Genomic DNA, 9,516 nt, shown 5'->3' with positions numbered 1-9,516 from the left:
CTCACCAAGACATCCAAACTACTATACAACCGCACATATGAGGCATGTGTGTTTCCAATGAATGAGGTGAGTTTCTTGTTGTTATAAATTAACATTTGAACCTTCTCTTTCACCAGCTCTACCTATGGCTTCATTTTCTTGACTATGTCAAGCAGGGCCCCTTTGAACCACATTTTCCACTCATGTACATAGGTGATGGAAGCATGTATGTTTTTTAGAGTTTTAACAAACTATTTGTTATGTTGTTGTAGACCATGAAAACGGACAAATTCTTTATGCATGGTGACAAACCCATCATAGAGATTCTATATGGTTTCTCCAAGTGTTGATACTTCAACAAGTATCGTTGCTCTCATCTCCCCCAATGTGGAAACAGAATTATGTACTGTTGCTCGGAGTTGTTCTACCTCTTTCCTAGTAGCCTGCAAGTTTTGTGTGAGTTTCTCATTCTCGGCCATCAAATACTAAACATTTGATCTTGTTGCTCCTGCATAGGCCAAGTGGGCTTTGGTAGTGGCAGTTAGATGCTTCCTGGTAACCGACACTATCACCCTTTCTTTAATGAATGCAAGTGATGTGTGATCATCTGGAAAGTGATTCCTCCACACTCATACAGTCCTCTTTTGGAACTCATCGAATGATAGATTATACACATCCATGTCCGGATCATCATCGAGGAGAATAACATCTCCTTGCTCACTCAGCATTGGATTTGTTGCTGGAGGTGGTGGAGATTGAGGGATGACATGTGGTTCTCTCAAAATTATTCAACATCTTCATGTTGTGGCTCCTATTCCAACTCTATGTCTGTCATTTCGATCAATTGCTCAATCTATTGAGCAAGCTCCTGATCCTGCATTTGTTCACCTTCCTCCTCAGTTGTTAGTTGTTCCAGTTCTTCAACCTATATCGGTGTTGTTTCCTCTCTCATCACACCTTTCCTTTGTTCTTATTCCTACTTATGCTTCTCTTCTCATTCTCTCCTCCTCAACTCTTATTATTCCTTCAGCTTCTTCTTTGTCTCCTACAGCTTCATTTCTTCTTCCTGCAACCTTTGCTTTTCTCTCTTCCTCTGCTCTACTCTCTACATCATTTGCTTCCTCTTTTCTTCTACCACCAAATTTTCCTTTGCGATAAGAGGATCTGCTTTTATTTTGCATATTTTCTCTTTCTCTAGACTATCAGCAATCTTCCTCTTTCCCTTGTCCTACACAAGATTGATGCCTTTTGTTGTTGTTTCTTCCAGAACTATTGTCGTCTGTGGAGCAACCTTTAAAATCCTTGCTATATTGATCGGCTCATTGAGCCTGGAGGCATTATAGCAGTACCTCCAAGGATCCTCCTCTATATAATGAATTTTCCTCTTCATCCACGAAAAGTAAACTCTCGTACAGTGGTCCTTGCAAATACTATGGGGATCATACAGATTAAAGTCCTTACTATCGAATTCAAATTTCACTATCTCCTCAACCTCGACATCTGCAACTTTCAAGTTCTTTATCTCATATAATCTGATCTGCAAAGAAGATTGCGCCATGATTATTTCTTATTTATGTTCATACGAATTAAAGTCCTTACTGCCAAATTTGAATTTCACTATCTCCTCAGCCTCGGTATCTGCAACTTTCAAGTTATTTATCTCATATAATCTGATCTGCAAAGGAATATTGGGTCATGTTTCTTTCTTCTTCCTGTGCAGTGTTGCTGAAAACCCTATAGCGAGGTCATATGATACTTCTTGCATGATTAGATTATCAGTGGCATACCTTGGTAAGACATGTGGAGGCTTCTCTCCGCCAAACACTTTGATGAAGGTGCCACCTGGTGAGGCATACCAATCTGAAATGTCTATTATCACCTCCATTTCTTTTCGGGACATGCAAGGTGGATCTTGTTCAAATATGAGCTTGTATAGTAGGATGATAAAATGGTCAGTTAGTCATTCCATTACCCCTCAATAACTGCATTTTGAAAGCAACTTGCAATAGATGTTCACAACAATCTCTCGTGGTGTTCATGTCCAATTCATACTAGGGAACTGTTGTTGCACACAGATTTCATCCACTAAGTATGTGGACATATAGAACCTTGCTCGCTCATCCTTAGGCGAATTCTAAACTTGTGCTAGATAGGCCTTCAATTTTTTATCCAACAGATCTGACCAGTTGAATGGCCTCCCATCATTCACCAACTGATCCAATAAGATTTCCCACCCTTCAAGAAAGGTTTATGTTCTCTTTTGACCATGGATTTTGCAAGTGAAGATAATAAAGAGCTGGAAAGCCTTCCTAAGGGACTTTTTCTCGTACACATCAGTGGGTGTCTGTCAAAACTTCGATGGTTGTTTCACCCAGCATTTGACAATGTCTCTTTTGTTCATGTAGTTGTGGGTGGCATATAAGAGTGATTCCATGCTCTTTACTGGCTTGAGAAATTGATACATCTATTGAAAGTCTTATGCCCTAAAGGTGGAATCTTCTTCCCATTGGAACTGCTCAATGTCATAGTATGTTCATCCATACGTGAGACAATCTAGTTGATGATGTTCGCACATGGGAAGAAGGCATACATGCAAGCAACCTTGTATAGCCCTGACTATCAGATGCTAAGATAAACCTGTCAGTCCTCTAAATCTACCTCAAATTCCTTTGCAAAAGTGTCTTTGATATGTTTCCATGTCAGTATTGTTCCCTTCTCTATAAACAGTTGAGTATCTACATACACTGGTAAATCAACTGATGTCTACTCAATTTCTTCTCCAGTACTGCTCTCGGTGGTTTCCTTTGATGTAGCTCGCTTAGATCCCATGGTAATAGTGATTGCTGGAGAGGTTCTCAACAATTGTTATGCTTGTGGGAAAGAGAAGGCACTCATGGCAAGCAAATGTCAATTTAAAGAAAAACAACTTACAAGGAAAGTTCAAGCAACAAATCAGGCACTAGATGGGAAGGATTGTGCAATTTTTCCTGATAGGCGGGATTAGCTGCTTGTGGGAACTGTGCACTGCACAGTCCCAACTGCCAAGGTGGAAGCCTACTCGTTGAAACTGTGCAATGCACAGTTCAAGCTGGACAAAGGCGTGGGAGAGGTTGTGCATTGCATAGTCTCAGTGGACAAGCTGGGAGGATGGCTCTTGGAACTGCACAGTGCACAGTTGGAGCAAACTTGAACTATGCACTGCATAATTCCAGAGGCCAAGCTTGTGGCTTGAGCTTCCAAATTGTGCAGTGCTAGCTATGCAAAGTGAGATCCAGCCAAGGTAAACCTATATCTACCCAAGGGAAGTGTGAAAAACAAGCAGATCTGAGAGATAGTGTGAATTTGAGTGCAGATTTGACTAAGTTTAGATGAATGTGTGTGAGTCAAGTGTAGCAATTGATCAAACAGAAGGAAAACAAAGTAGATGAGGAGAATCGTCGCAATAGTGACCATTGGTGCAAAAACAGGAAAACTTATGTGACACTTGGGAAAGGTAATCTATAACTTGAAATAAAACTTCTACAAGTTAAAGTGAGTTAAAATCCCAACAACCATGAAGAGAAACAAGTGAAACAACATTCACACAAGCCAATAGGCAAAAAGCGACAGAAAAAGCGGTAAAAGATGACAAAAGAAAAACTCACCCAGAAAAGTGACGGCGATCACACCGAAGGCTCCTTGATATCCTTGGGAATGCTAGAGCTCCAAGATAGAATGTACAAATGATATTTAGCCACGTCGATTAAATATATTTAGACAAATTAGGGTCTATGATGCGCATGCCTAAAATCAAGGAAAAAGCAGCACTTGGCAAAAATTTTTAAAAATTTTGCAAGTGCCTCCTTTGGGATACTAAAAATAGATCCATATTTCTAGGGATGTTTTTTTTCTTTTTCTTGGGAAACTTTCCATGCACACCGTCGAGAAAGACTACGCAGTTCCGGGGAACTGGGTAACTTTTCGGCTCAGTGCACTACACTGTTTCTAAGCTTAGTGAGGGTTGTGCAATTTTTGGGCTCAGTGCTTGGCTACTTCCTCATGATTGTGAATTTTCTAAGCTTGAGATTCACTAGTATTGAATATTGCGCAATTCCCATCATCAAGGTTGGTTTCCCTCAATAATTGTGTAGTTTCTGGGGGCAAGCCCAGAACTGTTGTGGGAACAAGTTAGGATATTAGCTTGTGAGTTAGAAAATCAACTAAAAAAGCAAACACAAGGCCAAAATAAAAATATGAGTCTCAATATAAGCAAAAATACCTAGGTAAGTGCAAGATGAGTTGTTGTGGTTAATAAGGAAGGCTCTAGAATCAAAGCATAGGAAACATTTTGGAGGGTGGTTGTAGACACTACAACATAACCGTGAAAGAATAGCCATCAAAGCCACATAATAACAAGTACAAAGGCTCATAGAGTACAATAGAAAAATAGCTCTTATTAACATATGCAAAATGCAATCAAGTCAAGGACTTCCATGTACCACCTAACCATAGATTGAGTTGAACCAAATCTTTCTTTCATACAATCACCCTTGTTACATATTCCATGCATGAATGTGGTATCTCATGGGATAAACCAAGACATAAACAACCAAGGTAATCCATAGGTTAAACCACATCCACCCTCAAACTACCGTGATATCGCCAAAACTGGTCAAGAGATCACAAAACAAAACCAAACTTGGATGCCTTAGAATTCCTTCACTATACCTTGAGGAATTTTCCTGTCTCCACCCACCTGTCGAGAGCTTCCAGGAGAAAACAATCTCCACGACAAACCCTTGGGAATTTTCCTAAGACCACCTCACTCAGTTCCAAAACCTTCTGGCAATCCAAAGCTCAACCGGAAATGAATCCCATCACACCATGGCTATCCAAGAAATGGAAAAGCAAGGCTTAAACCACTATCAAACCCAGAAAAACCCATGCCAATGACAGTAAATGAACCAAATGAATAAATGCATGTACCATGCATTCACACTTGGTCTAGGAAATCACAGATGCAACCTGTTACATGAAAAATCCTCCTGTTGAAGTTGTTGATTCAGCCTTCTCCTTGTTTTCCTTGCTTGTCATTTCCTTCCTTTTCTTCCTTGCTTACTTTCTCCTCTTGGTGCTCTCTCTCTCTTTCTCACTTGACCCAAGATAAAACTGACAAAATGTGAAATGGTTCTCTGATGCCTTTTTATTATTGATTTCTCTATTTCTTCATTTTTCCTCTAATTTCCCTAGCATGCAAATTTGTGTCTCATCACCTTCCTTTTCTCCTATTTTCTTTTATTTCATAAATAAAATGCCAATTAATGTCTCCTTTCCTTTGCCAATTTCCATAGCCATTATTAAACCAAAAGTGATGCCCACTATAGTGTTTTTCCCAACATTTAGCTTGGAATACGTGTCTCGTGACCTTAGCCTTATTTTTCCTTTATTAACCTTTATTACATGAACTTTTAACCTTGGGTTGTTACACCAAGTACCTTATTAAAGGCCCAAAACCTATTTAATCCCATTGTTTCAAAGATAACCTTTGTGACTTCTTTTTATTTAATTAAGAGAATGTTGTCAAATCCACTGAAATGCCTTTAGCTCTTTCTTTGATGGTGCCTAGCCTGTTTTTCACCATAGGACCAGATGTTGTGACCTCCAGGCACTAAACCTTTTGTTTGGCCTGTAGGGGCCTAATTCTCCTTATAACCTTTTATGATCCCTAGGTCTTCCACTACATTTATCCCCATGTTGGTGCTTAGGTCGTAGCTCTCTATCTCGGGGCTTTAAGCATTCCTCAAAATAAATCTTCTAGGCTCCCCTTAGCAGACTTAGTTGTCTTGTGGGGTCCTCCCATTCTAATGAGAGCCAATAGCAATGCACCCAAGCTTAGTCAGCTATGACGCTGCCATGTCTGCCCAATGCCCATTCTTCCTGTCTCTTCCTTATTACCTTGCTCTTAACCTTCTAGGCTCCAACCAGCGGGATGACATCAAGTTGACGTCGTGCTACATGGCACCTATAGAGTGGTGAAAAATGTTGCCTGGATTTGGCCCAATAAGCCACCCAAAAATGATGAATATGTAGGCCACATGTCCCTTTGTACCGACATCATCTTGATGTCACCTTGGCCATTCCAATGCCACCATATGCCTACTTCGAAGAGAGAGAAAATGGGTCCCAAGCCTTGTGTTTTGCGTTGATTTTCCTTTATAAAATTTTAAAGGTCTCGTCCAAATTTTTAACCCTGCACTCTTCCCTTGCTGCGTTGCTGCCACATTGCCCCGGCACTTCCATCCTGGGATTCCTCCTATGCATCCCTTTAACACCTTTCGAGATACTCATCCCGTGGAAGCCTCCACTGGGATGAGCTATAACGGGATCCACTATCGACCAATCGTTTTGCTTCTTATTGTTTTCATCATCTCGGACTTGGTCCCTGGGTGTTTTCACATGTGCGCTTCCACTAACCTCCGGGGAAGGTCCTCCTGAGATGATGTCATCCCAGGCATTCCATTTGTGCATTCCTTTGTTCTTTCCCATGATAAACTCTGTTGGGATTGCATGTAAACAAAAAGGGGTCCACCGCTAGCTAATGAAAACGCTCCTTGTTGCTACTCTGTCTAGCCACATCAGCCAAGTCCATTACTTAGCCGCTTTGCTAAAGGCTACGCCTCTTTGGAAAAATGCCAAACTAACGTGCTCCAAGGGGCCCTCCAACCATTTTAACACTATACCTTTGAATTTGGGCAATCTTAAAATTTGGCTGATGATAAATTGTGATCGAGGAGGCCATCTGCGAACTTCAATATATCGTTGAAAATATTTTTCTGAGCACAATCCAACTATGTCATTTCCAAGAGAGTCTGAGATAAACTCCAGAGACAGAAATGTCTTCAAAACATGGGACTCCCCAACCATCATAGTCATCTTATTATGGCTTATCCACTAAGCCTGCTACTATGATGATTCTCTATAAGAGACTACAGCAACCATGGGACTCCTCGTAAGCTTGACATCGGTGCTAGCTTGGTTGATATCAATTCCAACGCACAAGATGTCACCAGCCAATTAGACAATGCCACCTGCCCAACAATATATACAGAAAGAGAGATTATTTGTATCCCATAGATATATGTTTTTAAATTCCTCATATGAGGGAAACTAGTATTTAAAAATATAATAAATCAAAAATACATTTTAATATGTAAAATTTGGGCCATAAATAAAATATTCAAATGGCCATATTGATATTATATAAAGCAAATGAAAAAAAAAAATGGTATGATTAAACCATTTTATTAGAGCAATTTATTTTGTGCTAAGCAATGAGTTCAGACATGGTGTGTGTGTGTGCACGTGACATGGTGTGTGTGTGTGTGTCACCTATGTTAACCCTGAATTCATCAAGTCCCAAGAGATCAAATCTCTCAAGGTGCAAATATTTATGCAGTTTTACACTCTTAAAAAGGTTTACACATCAAAAGACATGATCCCTCTTTCCTTTAATAGATCAAAGGTTAACATAGATCTTTTTAGTTTATTTTCTATATATATATATATATATATAAAGTTGATATAAAAATATTTTACATTTTATTTTATTATATGATTCCTCTTTCCTTTAATATAAGGTTAACATAGATATTTTTAGTTTATTTTATATATATATATATATATATATATATAATTGATATAAAAATATTTTACGTTTTATATTTATTATATTTTATTAGAAAAATAATTACAATTTTTTCTATTGGTTTTTACAATATATTGAATATTGTTTCGAGATAAACATAAACAATAAAAGAAAATGTAAGAGAAATAATTCAAAGATAATATATAAACCTATTGCTAGATTAGACTTGTGAGGAGCTGAGCATGCAAAAAGAGGGAATACATATGAAATTGTATCCTGTAAAATAATCTTGAAATATAAATATAGATTATTATCTTGTTGTTTAATTAATGTAGAATTTTTTTAAATGATTTCAATGTGATGATATAATAGGTTTATAAAGAGAAATTTGAGAAGGTTCTCATAAAAGAAATAATAAAAGTTAAAATAAAAATAAAAGTTATGAATTATTAAAAGAAAAGAAAGAAAAATTATTTTTTAATTATATTATTTAAGTTTATCTTTATATAATTACTCAGATTTCAAGTATATGTACCTGTTGGATGTGTAACGAATACCTACCCTGCATATTTTTGATATACCCATAATGAACTAGAATAGTTTTTTTAAAGTACATGTAAAAACATGTTTTTTGAAAGAAACATATATTTTCATCTATTTCTAGTTTATCTCATTGGCTTTTATCGAAATCAAAGAGTGATTACTCATTGGGTATGTGCACTTGAAATTTGAGCAACACTTTAAGGAGATAAGCTGAAAAATACAATTTCAAAAGTTGTTTTCTTTCTCTTCTAAAAGTATTTACCATTATAGTTGACATCATCATCTTAAATTTTATTGATTCTTTTCAAATTGATTTTGGTAATATTTTTTTTATTTTGAAATCTTTTTTTACCTCAAAATTATCCTAATTAAAACTTTTGATCAAATGAATTTTAATACGAAAATAGTAATGACCTAAATTTAAGGAAGCAAATTAGCAACAACAAAAAATTGATGACACTAACCTAACTCCAACACTCAACCAAGAATGGAAAAACAATCTTCCATAATTCTAAACATGAAATTGGTGGTCAAGGAGGATTCACCATAGCCTTATGATTAATTCCATATTAGGACTCCATTTTTCCTCTTTTCAAATTTATACTTATATCTAGTTCTAGGTTGTTGGTTTATGTACATTGTTGGTTTATTTCAACAGTTTGTTTAGAAAAACATTGATAAATCATTTTGTAATTAAAATAAAATATTGTTTAATATTGTTTAAATTGTAATGAAGTGAGTAAGATATATTTTGATTTCTACTAAGTTTTGTGTTTTGTGTCCACTAGCCTCTTGATATGAAATTTTCTAATTTTGTTCAAATACAATTAATATTTCTTTGTATGTACCTAGTAACCAACAAATCGAATCGAAGTGAAACCTCAATTTCATGATACCTACTCTACTCACGATGTACTTTTTTCCTTCAATTAATATTAAAAAAAACACCTTTAAAAAATATACTTTAAAAATATACAACAAGATGGTGAATTAAAATCCATGTATGACATGCTTTCTATGTAAAACACAATTTAGAATTGATGGCCTTATTTAAATTCATCTTAAAATATAAATATTGTTGTTATCAAAGCATATCATGTTTGAATTGGCTTTTTATATGTTTCAATAAATTATTGAAAATTATGTTTTCAATGAATTTGATTGTAGAGCATTATTCCATAAGAGATGCTTTTATAGGAAAAATAAGATAAAATACATCTTCCACTTATTCTTTAAATTTTTACTTTATTATTATTAGAGATTTCCTTTAGTTTCTCTTCATCCGCGTTCCTTTAGATGCCAATATTTTATTGGAGGCCTATTTCTTAATTAGGTATTAGGTGAGAGGGGACGTTCATAAACTAATATAT

The sequence above is a fragment of the Pinus tabuliformis genome, chromosome 3_1 (genome assembly GCF_031772625.1).
Source record: "Pinus tabuliformis cultivar Carrire ecotype Pingquan chromosome 3_1, CPIR1, whole genome shotgun sequence".
Taxonomy (NCBI): Eukaryota; Viridiplantae; Streptophyta; class Pinopsida; order Pinales; family Pinaceae; genus Pinus; species Pinus tabuliformis.
Note: the sequence above shows the minus strand (reverse complement) of the source record.